Consider the following 14412-nt stretch of genomic DNA (forward strand, 5'->3'; position numbering starts at 1 on the left):
GAGCTGCTTTCTTACTCAGTTTTTCTTGCCAACATCACTAAGAGATATGCTATCAATTGCTCTCAGAATAAGTGGTTCCCATTTCTTTGTGTGAAATGATGTCACTGAAAATGTAACCTATGTCCAAATCACAAGCTATGGCAAAACGCACTAGCAAATGTGCAGAAGATAAACATTAAAAATCTTTAACATACTGACATGATAGATAGTTATATTCTTGATCTTCCTAGAAAAATTCCTTAGTGGTAGCTTGAAATTTTTTTTTTGTGGGGGGTGAAAATAATCTAGTCTATGTTTACGAAATTCCCTTATTTACTCAAACTAAATGCACGAGTTTACACCCATTTGAAATTGTCGAAATGTTTTCTGTGACTATTGGATAACTAGGATGAAAACTATAAACCAGTTAAAAATAATTATCTTTTAGAGAATAAGAATACGGGATGGCTGAATTCCACTGATGTTATCAGTAGTTATAAATTCATAATAATAGAAATAAAGATATAAGCCACTTAGTAGTTTTAAACTCTAGGGAATATCCAAAATTAATACATAGGTATTTCCTAATTGAGAATTTAAAATGCATAGATAGAAAATAAGGGCGACTTATTTTACAGAAAATACTATAGAGTAATGTTATTAGGGAACACAGCTGGCAAAGAGTAGGAGAAGGCTAAGAAACAGTAAAATTAAAGTTACAAGGGTAAGCGTGTTATATAGTAAAATTCTGATCTTTTCACATGTAGTATTCATTCAGTGGCTGGTATTTACCATTGGGTTTCAAATGAGAATTATTTATCTTGTGAGTATTGCTAATTAGACCAAGTTCAGTTTCTTTTGAGATGATAGCAATAGAATAGCAGTGTCTTAGACTAGAAGGATCTTATCTGTCCCTCATTATGTGAGATAATTTATTGAAATGATTTTATTATTATTTTTGTCAAACTACACTTTATTTTTTCAATTTAAATTCAATTAAACAACATATAGTACATACTTAGTTTTCAGTGTAGTGTCCAATAGTTTATCAGTTGCATATAATACCCAGTTATTATATTTTTATTTCATTTTATTTTTTTAAAAGACTTTATTTATTTATTTGTGAAAGAGAGTGCGAGTGCACAAGTGGGGACGAGAGGGAGAAGCAGACTCCTTGCTGAGCAGGGACCCTGACCCAGGGCTCAACCCCAGAACCCTGGGATCAAGACCTGAGCCAAAGGCAGATGCTGAACTTACTAAGCTACCCGGGCACCCCACCCAGTTTTTTAAATGACAAACTTATATTCTATTATTCAATTACCTTCTTTTTTTTCTTTCTTTCTTTCTTTCTTTTTTTATTTTTTTAAAGTAGACTCCATGGTTAAAGTAGCCTAATGTGGAATTTGAAGTCACAACCCTGACATCAAGATCTGAGCTGGGATCAAGAGTCAGATGCTTAACTGACTGAGCCACCCTGGAAACCCCAGCACTACCATTTTTTAAATGACATATTTGTGCTTTAGAGCTTGCTGTGCTGCATTAGATGGGAAACAGGTTGTCCCCTATGATGGCAGGAGAATGCTGGTAGACATAGTTTTATGGTGTGGCTTCAGACTACTGAGCATGATGGTCTTTTCTTTAGATTGTTTAGCATAGGGTAATTTGTTTAGGGCTTTGCATTTATTAAGCTCTTCTTTTTTTTTTTTTAAAGATTTTATTTATTTATTTGACAGAGAGATATCACAAGCAGGTGGAGAGGCAGGCAGAGAGAGAGAGAGGGAAGCAGGCTCCCCGCTGAGCAGAGAGCCCGATATGGAACTCGATCCCAGGACCCTGAGATCATGACCTGAGCCGAAGGCAGCGGCTTAACCCACTGAGCCACCCAGGCGCCCTATTTAGTTCTTCTTGATGCTGAGTCTCATGTCAGCTGTTAAGCTAGAGGGAGAGAACGCCCAGCCTTGAAAGTTATCCCATACCTGATCCTACCTTTAAAATACTGACTGGGTCACCTTTCCCTCACTGGGACCATTCTATTCTTCCACTGTGGTGCATTTGGTTACCTTCACAGTTATGGCTTTCATAGTTCCTGATTTCAGTCTTATTTTTCTTTTATTTTAAAGATTTTATTTATTTATTTGAGAGAGAAAAAGAGATTAAAGATGAGTGAAGGAAAGGGCAGAGGGAGAGGGAGAAGCAGACTCCCCACTGAGCAGGGATCCCAACGTGGGGCTTGATCTCCACATCCCAGGATCTTGACTTGAGCCAAAGGCAAATGCTTAACAGACTGAGACATCCAGGCGCCCCTGATTTCAGTCTTCTTAATCATAATAATACCTTACTAATCATAGCTAACATTTTTACAATATCTACCACATGTTAAATACTGTGCTAAGTGTTTTCCAAGTTATTATTTAACCCTCACATGAACTGTGATGAGTGTTTTAGGCAACACCTTCATAACAACTAGTCCTTATGTTAGAGACAAGAGGCTCTGACAGACTAAGAAACATGCCCAAGGTCCAGACTTGGGGGGAGTCTGACTCCAAACCTTACTCTCATCAGCATAACCTGTGCCAGGTGCCAAATGTGGTTACCTCCTTGGATAATGGGTGTTCCATGTGAAGTCCACACACTTCCATTCAGGATGTTCTCCAGCTTCTCTTTTCTCCACTAGAGATGGCACTGCTCTTACCTAGCTCTCCGGGGCTTTGGTGGGAGCTAGCAAGTTTGGGGAGAACATTGACCTCTCACTGAATGACTGCTTCTCTATGAGTCTGACACATATGGGAAGCTTGCTAAGAGGGTAGGACAGCAATGATTTATGCCTGGAGGTATCCAGTGTACATTTTACGTCTGTCTTGTGATGTTGGCCTTGATGGGAGTATTTCATTGAGTCATGACAAAATACCAAACTCATAGTAGGACTATGCCAGTATACAAGGTATTCCTTCTGCTCTGAAATGATTTAATATCTCCTGGCAATCAAGATTTCCATCACTTTTTGGTGTCCCAAGCTTGGTATTGGAGTGCTCCAGATGACGAAGGTGGCCAACTTCATGCCTCATCCTGCATACCTTTTCTTTCACTGATAACGTATCTTTGAACCCAACTTTTCTGTCTTCCTAAGGCAAAAGCACTCTCTTGTTCCTGCACTTAGGTCTCTGGATATCGCCCCAAAGAAATCCTCTGAGGGCACAAAATACTCCAGCATCTTAGCTGAGAAGTGATCATCTGTGGCAGAAGGAGACCTTTATTGAGGCTGATGGAGAGTAAAGGGAGGTAAATGATGAGCTTGACATTCAGGGAAGCCTTGAAATCTCCACGAGGCGTGGGAGGCCAGGCAGCTGTGAGAGTTGTAGTAACGACCACACACCACCAATCGGCTATTTCCCACAGTGTAGACCCAAGCAAATTTGTGGTCCTGGGATTCTTTTTAAACTCACATGCACGACAATATTTCTGAAGATTCTATATTAAGAAGTTAATGTTCTGCTGATGAAATATTTCAGCTGCACATGTGATTCCCAACATTTTGTGGTAATAGGCTTCTAAATATTTGTTAGTTTGGTCAAATGAAGCTAGGAAAAGAGAGGGAAATGGAAGAGGATGGCTGAATTTTTAAAAGTCTTGATAAATGGGTTGTTGTTTTCTTTAGTTGGTATAATGAATACCGAGCCTCTTATTTCCATGACAATTTTTACTCCCATGATGCTTATGTGTCCTAGGCTAATAAATATAATCACTACCAGCTTGTAAAACCAGCTACTGAGTACTATCCAATAGCATAGGACAGGCATCAGCATACAGCTAAATATCTGATGATAGGATGAGAGTGTTTTCTAAAGGTCAGATCATTTTTGTGTGGCCTCACTAGGTGGACTACAAAGGGCTTCTCTCCCTTGCAGGGTATTTTTCTCTAACACTGGCATATTGTTTTTGCTTTCTAACTCTAGAAGTATTTTTTTTAAGTTCCTTTTATTTTTATCTAAAGTAGAAACAGTAAAGTTTTATCATAGCATATTGTAAAATTTTACTGTAGGGATTTTCATCTTCCCTTAACTTCTTTGTTCTCATTTTAAAGAAAATATGATATACTATCCTACTGTGGGATATCTTCTTTCCTAACTGAAATAATTTTTATATTTTCCTCTCCTGGAGTATGATTTTTTCTTAAATAAAATGACTATAACATAAAAAGTCACAGATTTCTTTTTATAGCCTCATACCTAGACAATGAAACATCTTAATAACAATCAGTTATTAAAATATATTGTGATAGCCTTATACAAATGGAGAGGTTGTCTGACACTGCCCTGACAAATATTCCACAAAGTCGTAAAAGTGCAATTATAATTTCTGGTCAACAAACAAATTTTTTTAAAGGCCTTATGGAAATCACAGGGAGATACAAAAATATATGAAGCATAGTCCATGATCTTCTTAAGGAGTACGCTATAGTTATAGAGAACCAACACAAAATAAAAATGTCATGGGCCACGAGATACATGACAGTTTAAAGTAACAATAAAGAAATGAATCTACATGATTAATTGCAAAGTGAATAATACTACGGTCAGTTCTTGAAAATGGAAACATGTGAAATATATCTGCTTTTTGAGCATTTGACCTACTCTGAAGAAGTTACTACTAACATTCAAAGTAAGAATGTAAGCCATTATTGCGTTCAGATGTGGCGCATATCTGCCTTCAGATGCTGTGCTTCGTTTTTTTCTTTTTCTTTAAGATTTAGTAACAGAAATTATTTAAGACTGTGGTCACCATCTGTCAACATCAAAGCTTTACTTAATGACAAATAATGCTTTGAAACTATCTCTGTGTTGATTATAAAGCTTTCCTGTGTTGAAAAATTTCAGTTGAAAGGAAGACCAAACACATCTAGGCCACTACTGATTTAGCTACATTTATAGGTGACTGTATTTTGGCCAGGGTTGATAGGAAATTACTTACTACCTCCAAATTTCTTACCATGAAAAAACTGTAGATAAACTAATTCCATTTCTCAAGAATTAGTGCATATTTCTAATCCAGACTGACAGATTCTGGTTTTCTAGAGTTACCCAACTCATTGCTTTGCATATATTTTGATGCAGAAATTTGTGTTTGGCATCTATGTTTTCTTACAACATTTAATTTGAAAATTTTCAAGCCTTTAGAAAAGTTGCAAGAGTAATAAAATGAACACCCATGAAGTTTACCAAGATTTATAATTTATTAACGTTTTGAAATGCCTGTTTTTTTCTCTCTTTCTTTTTATATACACATGCACACACACACACAATGATTTTTTTATTTTGGCTGAACTACTTGAAAAGTAGCTGTAGGCATTATGGCAATTACACTCCTAAATATTTTAAACATAATATTAGCTGAGCTATTTGAGGGAGAGGTGCAGGCATCATCACATTATAGTCCTAAATATTTCAGCTGTATCATTTAGGAACAAGAATATTCTTTATAACCACAAAACAACTGTCAAGCTCAAGAAGTTTAGTATTGATACAATAGTTTTATTGAATATATGACCTAGTTAAGTCATCCTATTTGTGTTAATAATATACTTTACCATTTTATTTTTAATGTTTTATTGAAGCATAATTACATAGAGTAAAGTGCACAGATTTAAAGTGCGTAATTTAGTGTTTTATTAAATGTGTATACCCATTTAAATGTGTATACCCCAAATTAAATGGGTAATTTATTAAATGTGTATACCCCAAACCCATTTCCATGATTGGGTCAGAGGCTGAGAGGGAAATAGGATCTTCATCCTTTCTGGTAATGAGGAAACTATGGTGTTGATGGAAACGGTATAGGAAGCCTGGAATTCACCCACACTTGGAAGAGGGGTATCAGGAAAGTCTATTGGAGAGGGTTTTTTCACCACCACCCAGAGAAGATGAAGTCATTCCTCTTGACATTATCAGTGGAGATCATTTGGGGAGCTTCTACCTTGCAGTCAGTAATAAGGAACCCCATCCTTCCAGTTGCCAACAGACAACACAGGCCTAGTGGAGAATCTGAGCATTTAATTCCACTTGGCAGTAACAAGATGGTATTCCTTGTTCCCATGAGAGTTGTGTCAGAAGGAGTCTATTAAAATACAAGATTCATAAAAGACTCCAAATATCCATATTTTAATAGAAAAATCTCTTGTTATCTTAAGAACCTAAAAAATCTTAATTTGAATGAAGAAAGACATTATTGGATGCCAACCCCGAGATGTCACAGATGTTAGAATAATCTAACAAGGACTTACTAGGCAGCCTTCATTGAAATACTTTAACCAGCAAATATGAACACACCCAAAACAAATGGAAAAAAAAAAAAGACATTGTCAGCAAAGAAATAGCAAATATAAAGAAGAACCAAATGGAAATTCTCGAACTGAAAAATACAAGAGCCCTCAAATAAACTCAGTGGATAGTCTCAACAGAACAATAAATGTGTTTGATGATAGAACAATTGAAATTACCCAACCTAAATAAGAGAGAGAAAACAGACTGAAAATAAAAGTGAACAGAGACTTAGGGACCTGCGGATTATTTAAAAAAAAAAAAAAATCTGGTATTCGGACAAGATGGGGTGGAACTAGGAAGGAGGGGCCGTTTCAGCCTGAACCCTAAAGTGAGCTGATTACCTACCAAAGAACTCTGATCACCCAGGAAATCAGCCTGAGATTAGAATTATACATGTCTGGATCTCCACGGGGGCAGAAGATGCCAGTGGGCAGGTAAAGGGGCATGGGAACATCGGACTGATATTGGAAGATAAACAAAAGGGGGAGGGAGCCACCAGAAGCAACCCAATACAAGAGTGCCCTGCAACTGGGACCAGCATTAACTTGGAGTCTGGTAGAAAGCACTCAGAAAGAGCAAAGGATCGTGGGGGGAAATTGTGGGAATCAGGGCAGTTAGGGACAGGGGCTTAATTCCCCGGACAGAGGACAGCCACCCCTGGCACTGAGCCAGAGAGGGTGCAGTGAAGAAACTAGGTCTTGGTCCCTGAGCCGCAAGCACACCTGAGAGAGCCTGGGTGGCGGCTCCCGTGAGGGGCTGGGAGTCTCCCCAGCCAGCAGAACCACAGCCTTTTGCACTCTCTATGCATTCACTGTGCTGTGCTATCAGAGTCTGAGTCATGCCCCCCCACCCCTCTCACCCCTCCACCCCCACCCCCCAGAGAGGCTCCTGCAGGCGCCAGCCTGGGTCTCTCGGACCGGAATGTCTGAGCACTCCCAGCCCAGGCCAGCGGGCTATCGCTGCTTGGGACCTCTCTGGCAGTCTGGAGCTTCCCAGACTGTGGTTTTGGGTACAAGCAGAAGTTCCGGCATCACCAGGGACTGCGACTGGGAACGTGCTCTGCCAGCGGCTGAGGGCGAACTTATGTGCTCTGGAGCACCCAGAGGGGAACAGACTGAGGCTTCTCTCTGAGAGGGAGGAAGGTCTGGGTGCAGTTCGCTTTCCTCTAAAAACTATCAAAAGCTGTCAAGGTGAGAGAAAACAAACGAAGAAACAAACAAAAAAACCTCCAGAGAACAAAAGCCTGAAAAATCGGTTTCCTCAGAGCCCACCCCCTTGAGCAGAACAGGAGGACTTAATTCAGGCAACACTGTCTGAAAACCCATGCAGCAGGCCCCTCCCCCAGAAAGCCAACGGGTGGGGGGGGGGTGCAAAAAAAAAAAAGATAAGAGAACAACCACCACTACTTCATAGATACAACTTTTATTTTTACTTCGTTCCCATTATTCTGGTTCATTTCTTTTTCTTAGATAATTTTTTAAACTATTTACCATCACAGTAAGATGTTCAGTACATCAAATTCCATAATAACCCTTTAACCTGAACTTTTTGATACATATGCCTGTGTTTTTCTTTTGCTTTTCTATTTTTTAATTTTTAAAAATTTTATTTTATTTTAGTTTAGTTTATTCTTTTTTTATTTTTATTTTTTAATATTCTTATAGAGTTAAACTTCAAGGTAATCCTCTTTCCCCAATCAATGCTACCCCTACAGGTAAACCAATTTTTAATCCCCCTTTATGCTAGAAAAGTTGAGTCCTTTAACAAGGATATCAAGATACATCCAGGAAGAATGAAAATAACTTTCCTCACCCACAGTGAGAATTTATAACCACTCTCCCATCTTTTTCTTCCGCCAGTGTTTCTGTGTATTTGTGTCTGTCCTGGTAGTATATAAATCTTATACTTGATTTATAGAATATAAAATTATATATAAATATCTATTTATTTTTATATTATTTTATATATATATAATATATATATATATATTGTGTCTTGTCATCTACTTTTATCAGTCTTTTTGTCTGTTTTTGTTTGTATACTTCATAAATCTTACCTTGGGACCCATTTGGTCTGGGCCTTCTCTTTTAACTTTCTTTTTTTTCCTGTCTCTCTCTCTCTCCTTTTTTTTTTTTTTTCTTTTTGCTCTCTTTTTTCTTTCATTTGGGTGGGGACTCTTGATTGCTCAGATGTGTTCCAGGGTGCACCTTGACTGCACCATAGTTGATACATTCAGCTACATCCGTTTAGCCATCTCTCACCAAAATGACTAGGAGGAGGAATGCCCAACAGAAGAAAAATTCAGGGCTGGGCCTTCTGCAACAGAACTAATGGCTATCAACATAGACAATATGTCAGAAAGGGAATTCAGGCTAACAATTATCCAGGCAATAGCTAAGTTGGAGAAAGCCATGGATGACAAAATGGAATTGATTAGGGTAGAACTGAAAGCCACCAGGGATGATGTTCACAATGTTCTCAATGAGTTCCAATTGAATCTAAATTCTCTAAAAGCTAGGGTAACTGAGACAGAAGATAGAATTAGTTATCTGGAGGACAAACAGAGAGAAAGGATCAGGAGGAAGCCTGGAACAAATAGCTTAGAAGCCACAAAAACAGAATTAGGGAAATAAATGACTCAATGAAATGTTCCAATGTCAGAATTATTGGAATCCCTGAAGGGGAAGAGAAAGAAAGAAGTCTAGAAGATATAGTGGAACAAATTCTCCATGAAAATTTTCCCAATCTCGTGAATGGAACCAGGGTTCATGTACTAGGGGCAGAAGGGTCTCCCCCCAAGATTATAGAATCTCAAAAGTCCTTGAGACACCTGATAGTAAGAATGAGGAATCATAATTGTAGACAGGCTCTCTTGAAAGCAACTAATACAAAGAAGCTCCTTACATACAGTGGAAAGTCCATCAGAATAACCTTAGACCTGTTCACAGAAACCTGACAAGCTAGAAAGGGCTGGAAAGATATATTTAGGGCACTAAAATGAGAAGAACATGCAGCCAAGAATACTTTATCCAGCAAGACTGACATTCAAAATGGATGGAGAGATAGTTTTCAAGACCGGCAAGGCTTAAAAGAGTATGCGACCACCAAGTTGACACTGTAGGAAATATTAAGGGGGGGTTCTATAAAAGAGGAAATATCCTAAGAATAGCATTGAACAGAAATATGGAGATAATCTACAGAAAGAAAGACTTCAAAGGTAACACAATGTCAATAAAAATGTATCTATCAATAAGCACTCTCAATGTGAATGGCCTCAATGTGCCCATAAAATGACACAGGGTTGCAGATTGGATAAAACGACAGGACCCTTCCATATGTTGTCTATAAGAGACCCATTTTGAACCTAAGGATACACCTAGACTGAAAGTGAAGCGATGGAGAAGCATCTTTCATGCCAATGGGCCTCCAAAGAAGGCTGGGGTAGCGATTCTCATATCAGATAAATTAGATTTTAAACTAAAGACTGTAGTCATAGATACAGAAGGACACTACATAATTCTTTTAGGGACTAACCACCAAGATGAAAATATCTATGCTCTCAATACAGGAGCAGCCAATTACATAATAAAGCTATTAAGATAAAGAGTCATATTGATATGAATACATTAATAGTAGGAGAGCTTAACACGCCTCTCTCAGTAATAGACAGATCATCCAAGCAGAAAATCAATAAAGAAACAAGAGCATTGAATGACACATTGGACTAGATGGACCTCATAGATATATACAGAACATTCCACCCTAAAACAGCAGAAAACTCATTCTTCCCAAGCACACATGGAACCTTCTCCAGAATAGACCACATACTGGGTCACAAATCAGGGCTCAACCAATACCAAAAGACTGAGATTATTCCCTGCATATTCTCAGATCACAATGCTTTGAAACTAGAGCTCAATCACAAGGAAAAATTTGGAAGGAACTCAAACACCTGGAAGCTAAAGACCACCTTGCTTAAGAATGCTTGGACCAACCAGGAGATCAAATAAGAACTTAAACAATTCATGGAAACCAATGAGAATGAAGACACTTCGGCCCCAAACCTATGGGATACAACAAAGGTGGTCCTAAAGGGGAAATACATAGGCATCCAAGCCTCCCTCAAAAAAATTGAAAAACCCAGAATACACCAACTGTATCTATACCTTAAGGAGCTGGACAATCAACAACAAATTAAGCCAACTCCACACACAGAAGGGAAACAATCAAGATTAGAGCAGAGATCAATGAGAAACTAGTGATAGATTAGAATGCATCAATGAAACTAGAAGCTGGTTTTTTGAAAGAATCAATAAGATCGAGAAACCATTGGCCACACTAATCCAAAAGAAAACTCAAATTAATAAAAATTATGAATGAAAAGGGAGAGATCACAACTAACAACAACGAAATAGAAACAATCATCAGAAGTTCTTATCAACAGTTATATGCCAATAAATTAAGCAACCTAGATGAAATGGATGCATTCCTGGAAAACTATAAACTCCCAAATTGAACCAGGAGGAAATTGACAACCTGAATAGAGTGATATTTAATAACGAGATTGAAGCAGTGATCAAAAACCTCCCAAAAAACAAGAGCCCAGGACCTGATGGATTCCCTGGGGAATTCCACCAAACTTTCAAAGAAGAAACAACATTTACTCTCCTGAAGTTGTTTCAAAAAATTGAAGCAGAAGGAAAACTTCCAGACTCTTTTTATGAAGCCAACATTACACTGATCCCCAAAGCAGGCAAAGATCACACCCAAAAGGAGAATTTCAGACCAATATCACTGATGAATATGGATGCTAAGATTCTCAACAAGATCCTAGCAAACAGGATCCAACATCACATTAAAAAGATTATCCACCATGACCAGGTGGGATTCATCCCTCGGTTACAAGGATGGTTCAACATTCGCAAATCAATCAATGTGATAGAACAAATCAATAAGAGAAGAGAGGAGAATCACATGGTCCTCTCAATTGAGGCAGAAAAAGCATTTGACAAAATCCAGCATCTGTTCCTGATTAAAACGCTTCAAAGTATAGGGATAGAGGGAACATTCCTGAAATTCATAAAATCTATCTATGAAAAACCCACAGCAAATATTATCCTCAATGGCAAAAAGTCACAGCCTTACCGTTGAGATCAGGAGCACAACAAGGATGCCCACTCTCACTGTTCTTGTTCAATATAGTATTAGAAGTCTTAGCAACATCAGACAACAAAGAGACATAAAAGATATCCAAATTGGCAATGAAGGAGTCAAACTCTCTCTCTTCACAGATGACATGATACTTTATATGGAAAACCCAAAATACTCCACCCCCAAACTACTAGAACTCATACAGCAATTCAGTAATGTGGCAGGATACAAAGTCAATGTACAGAAATCAGTTGCTTTCTTATGCACTAACAATGAAAACACAGAAAGTGAAATTAGAGAATTGACTCCATTTACTATAGCACCAAGAACCATAAGAAACCTGGGAATAAACCTAACCAAAGAGGTAAAGGATCTGTACTCGAGGAACTACAGAACACTCATGAAAGAAATTGAAGAAGACACAAAAAGATGGAAGACCATTCCATGCTCTTGGATCAGAAGAATAAACATTGTTAAAATGTCTATACTGCCTAGAGCAATCTATACTTTTAATTCCATTCTGATCAAAATTCCACTGGTATTTTTCAAAGAGCTGGAGAAAATAATCCTAAAATTTGTATGGAATCATAAGAGACCCCGAATTGCTAAGGAAATGTTGAAAAAGAAAAACAAAACTGGGGGCATCACGTTACCTGATTTCAAGCTTTACTACAAAGCTGTGATCACCAAGACAGCAGGGTACTGGCATAAAAACAGACACATAGACCAGTGGAACAGAGTAGAGAGCCCAGATATGGCCAAATAATCTTCAATAAAGCAAGAAAAAATATACAGTGGAAAAAAGACAGTCTCTTCAATAAATGGTGCTGGGAAAACTGGACAGCTATATGTAGAAGAATGAAACTCGACCATTCTCTTACACCAACCATTCTCTTACATCTCTTACAAAGATAAAGTCAAAATGGATAAAAGACCTCAATGTGAGACAGGAATCCATCAGAATCCTAGAGGAGAACAGAGGCAGTAACCTCTTCGACATCAGTCACAGCATATCTTTCAAGATATGTCTCCAAAGGCAAAGGAAACAAAAAGCGAAAGTGAACTTTTGGGACTTCATCAAAATCAAAAGCTTCTGCACAGCAAAGGAAACAGTCAACAAAACAAAGAGGCAACCCACGGAATGAGAGAAGATATTTGCAAATGACAGTACAGACAAAAGGTTGATATTCAGGATCTATAAAGAACTCAAACTCAACACACACAAAACAGATAATCATGTCAAAAAATGGGCAGAAGACATGAGCAGACACTTCTCCAATGAAGACATACAAATGGCTATCAGACACATGAATAAATGTTCATCATCACTAGCCCTCAGGGAGATTCAAATTAAAACCACATTGAGATACCACCTTACACCAGTCATAATGGCCAAAATTAGCAAGACAGGAAACAACATGTGTTGGAGAGGATGTGGAGAAAGGGGAGCCCTCTTACACTGTTGGTGGGAATGCAGGTTGGTGTAGCCACTTTGGAGAACAGTGTGGAGATTCCTTAAGAAATTAAAAATAGAGCTTCCCTATGACCCTGCAATTGCACTACTGGGTATTTACCCCAAAGATACACATATAGTGAAAAGAAGGGCCATCTGTACCCCAGTGTTTATAGCAGCAATGGCCACAGTCTCTAAACTGTGGAAAGAACCAAGATGGCTTTCAATGGATGAATGGATAAGGAAGATGTGGTCCATATACACTATGGAGTATTATGCCTCCATCAGAGAGGATGAATACCCAATTTTTATAGCAACATGGATGGGACTGGAAGAGATTATGCTGAGTGAAATAAGTCAAGCAGAGAGAGTCAATTATCATATGGTTTCACTTATAACATGGAGGACATAGAGAGATGGAGAGGAGAAGGGAGTTGAGGGAAACTGGAAGAGAGGTGAACCATGAGAGAGTATGGACTCTGAAAAACAATCTGAGGGTTTTGAAGGGGCAGGGATGGGAGGTTGGGGGAGCGAGGTGGTGGGTATTATGGAGGGCATGTATTGCATGGAGCACTGGGTGTGGTGCATAAACAAAGAATTCTGTTATGCTGAAAAGAAATAAAAAACAAAAACCTGACATTCATGTCATCAGTGTCCCAGAAGGAGAGGAGAAAGAGGACAGAGCTAAAAAGGAATTCAAAGAAATAATGGATGAAGTTTTTCCAGATTGAACAGAAGACAACAATTTAGAGATTCAAGAAGTGGAGTGAATTCCAAACAGGATAAACCCAAAAACATATCATAAACTTCTGAGAGTTAAAGGCAAAGAAAAACATTTTGGAGGCAGCCAGAGAGAAACATTGCAAGTAATTTGAAAGACAGCAGATTTTTTTTTTTTTTTTAATCAGAAACCAGGGAGGCTAGAAAGAAGTAGTGTAACATTTTTCAAGTGCAGAAACAACTGTCAACCCAGAACTCTATATCCAGCTAAAATATTCTTAGGAATGAAGAGGAAATTAAGACATTTTTAACCATCTGAGCCACCAAAGTGTCCTCAAATTAAGACATTTTTAAAAAAGGAAGACCACAAGAATTTGTTGTCTGCAGACTTACTGTAAAAGAATGTATAAAAGAAGTCTTCTAAACAGAGAGGAAATGATAAAAGAAGGAATCTTGCAACACAGTAGGGTAGAAAGAAAAGGATGAGCAAAAAAAAAGAAGGAAATACAATAAACTTTCCTTCTCTCATATTTTTATTATTATACTTAATATTCAAAACAAAATTATAACATGTTGAATGTGGCCTTTTGTTTATATAGAAGAAAAATGGCAGGCAATTGTATTATAGAGGGGGAAGGATGAAAGGACATAAAGGGAGGTAGAGTTTCTATACTTTACTCAAACTGAGAAAATGTCAGCACTAGTAGACCATGTGCAATATAGTATCTAGAATGCTACCAATATTGCTGGGGAAACCATTAGTCTTAAAAACATTACAGATACATTGAAATG

Source organism: Mustela putorius, unplaced genomic scaffold, assembly GCF_011764305.1.
Source record: "Mustela putorius furo isolate JIRA1106 unplaced genomic scaffold, ASM1176430v1.1 tig00000151_pilon_pilon_pilon, whole genome shotgun sequence".
Lineage (NCBI taxonomy): Eukaryota > Metazoa > Chordata > Mammalia > Carnivora > Mustelidae > Mustela > Mustela putorius.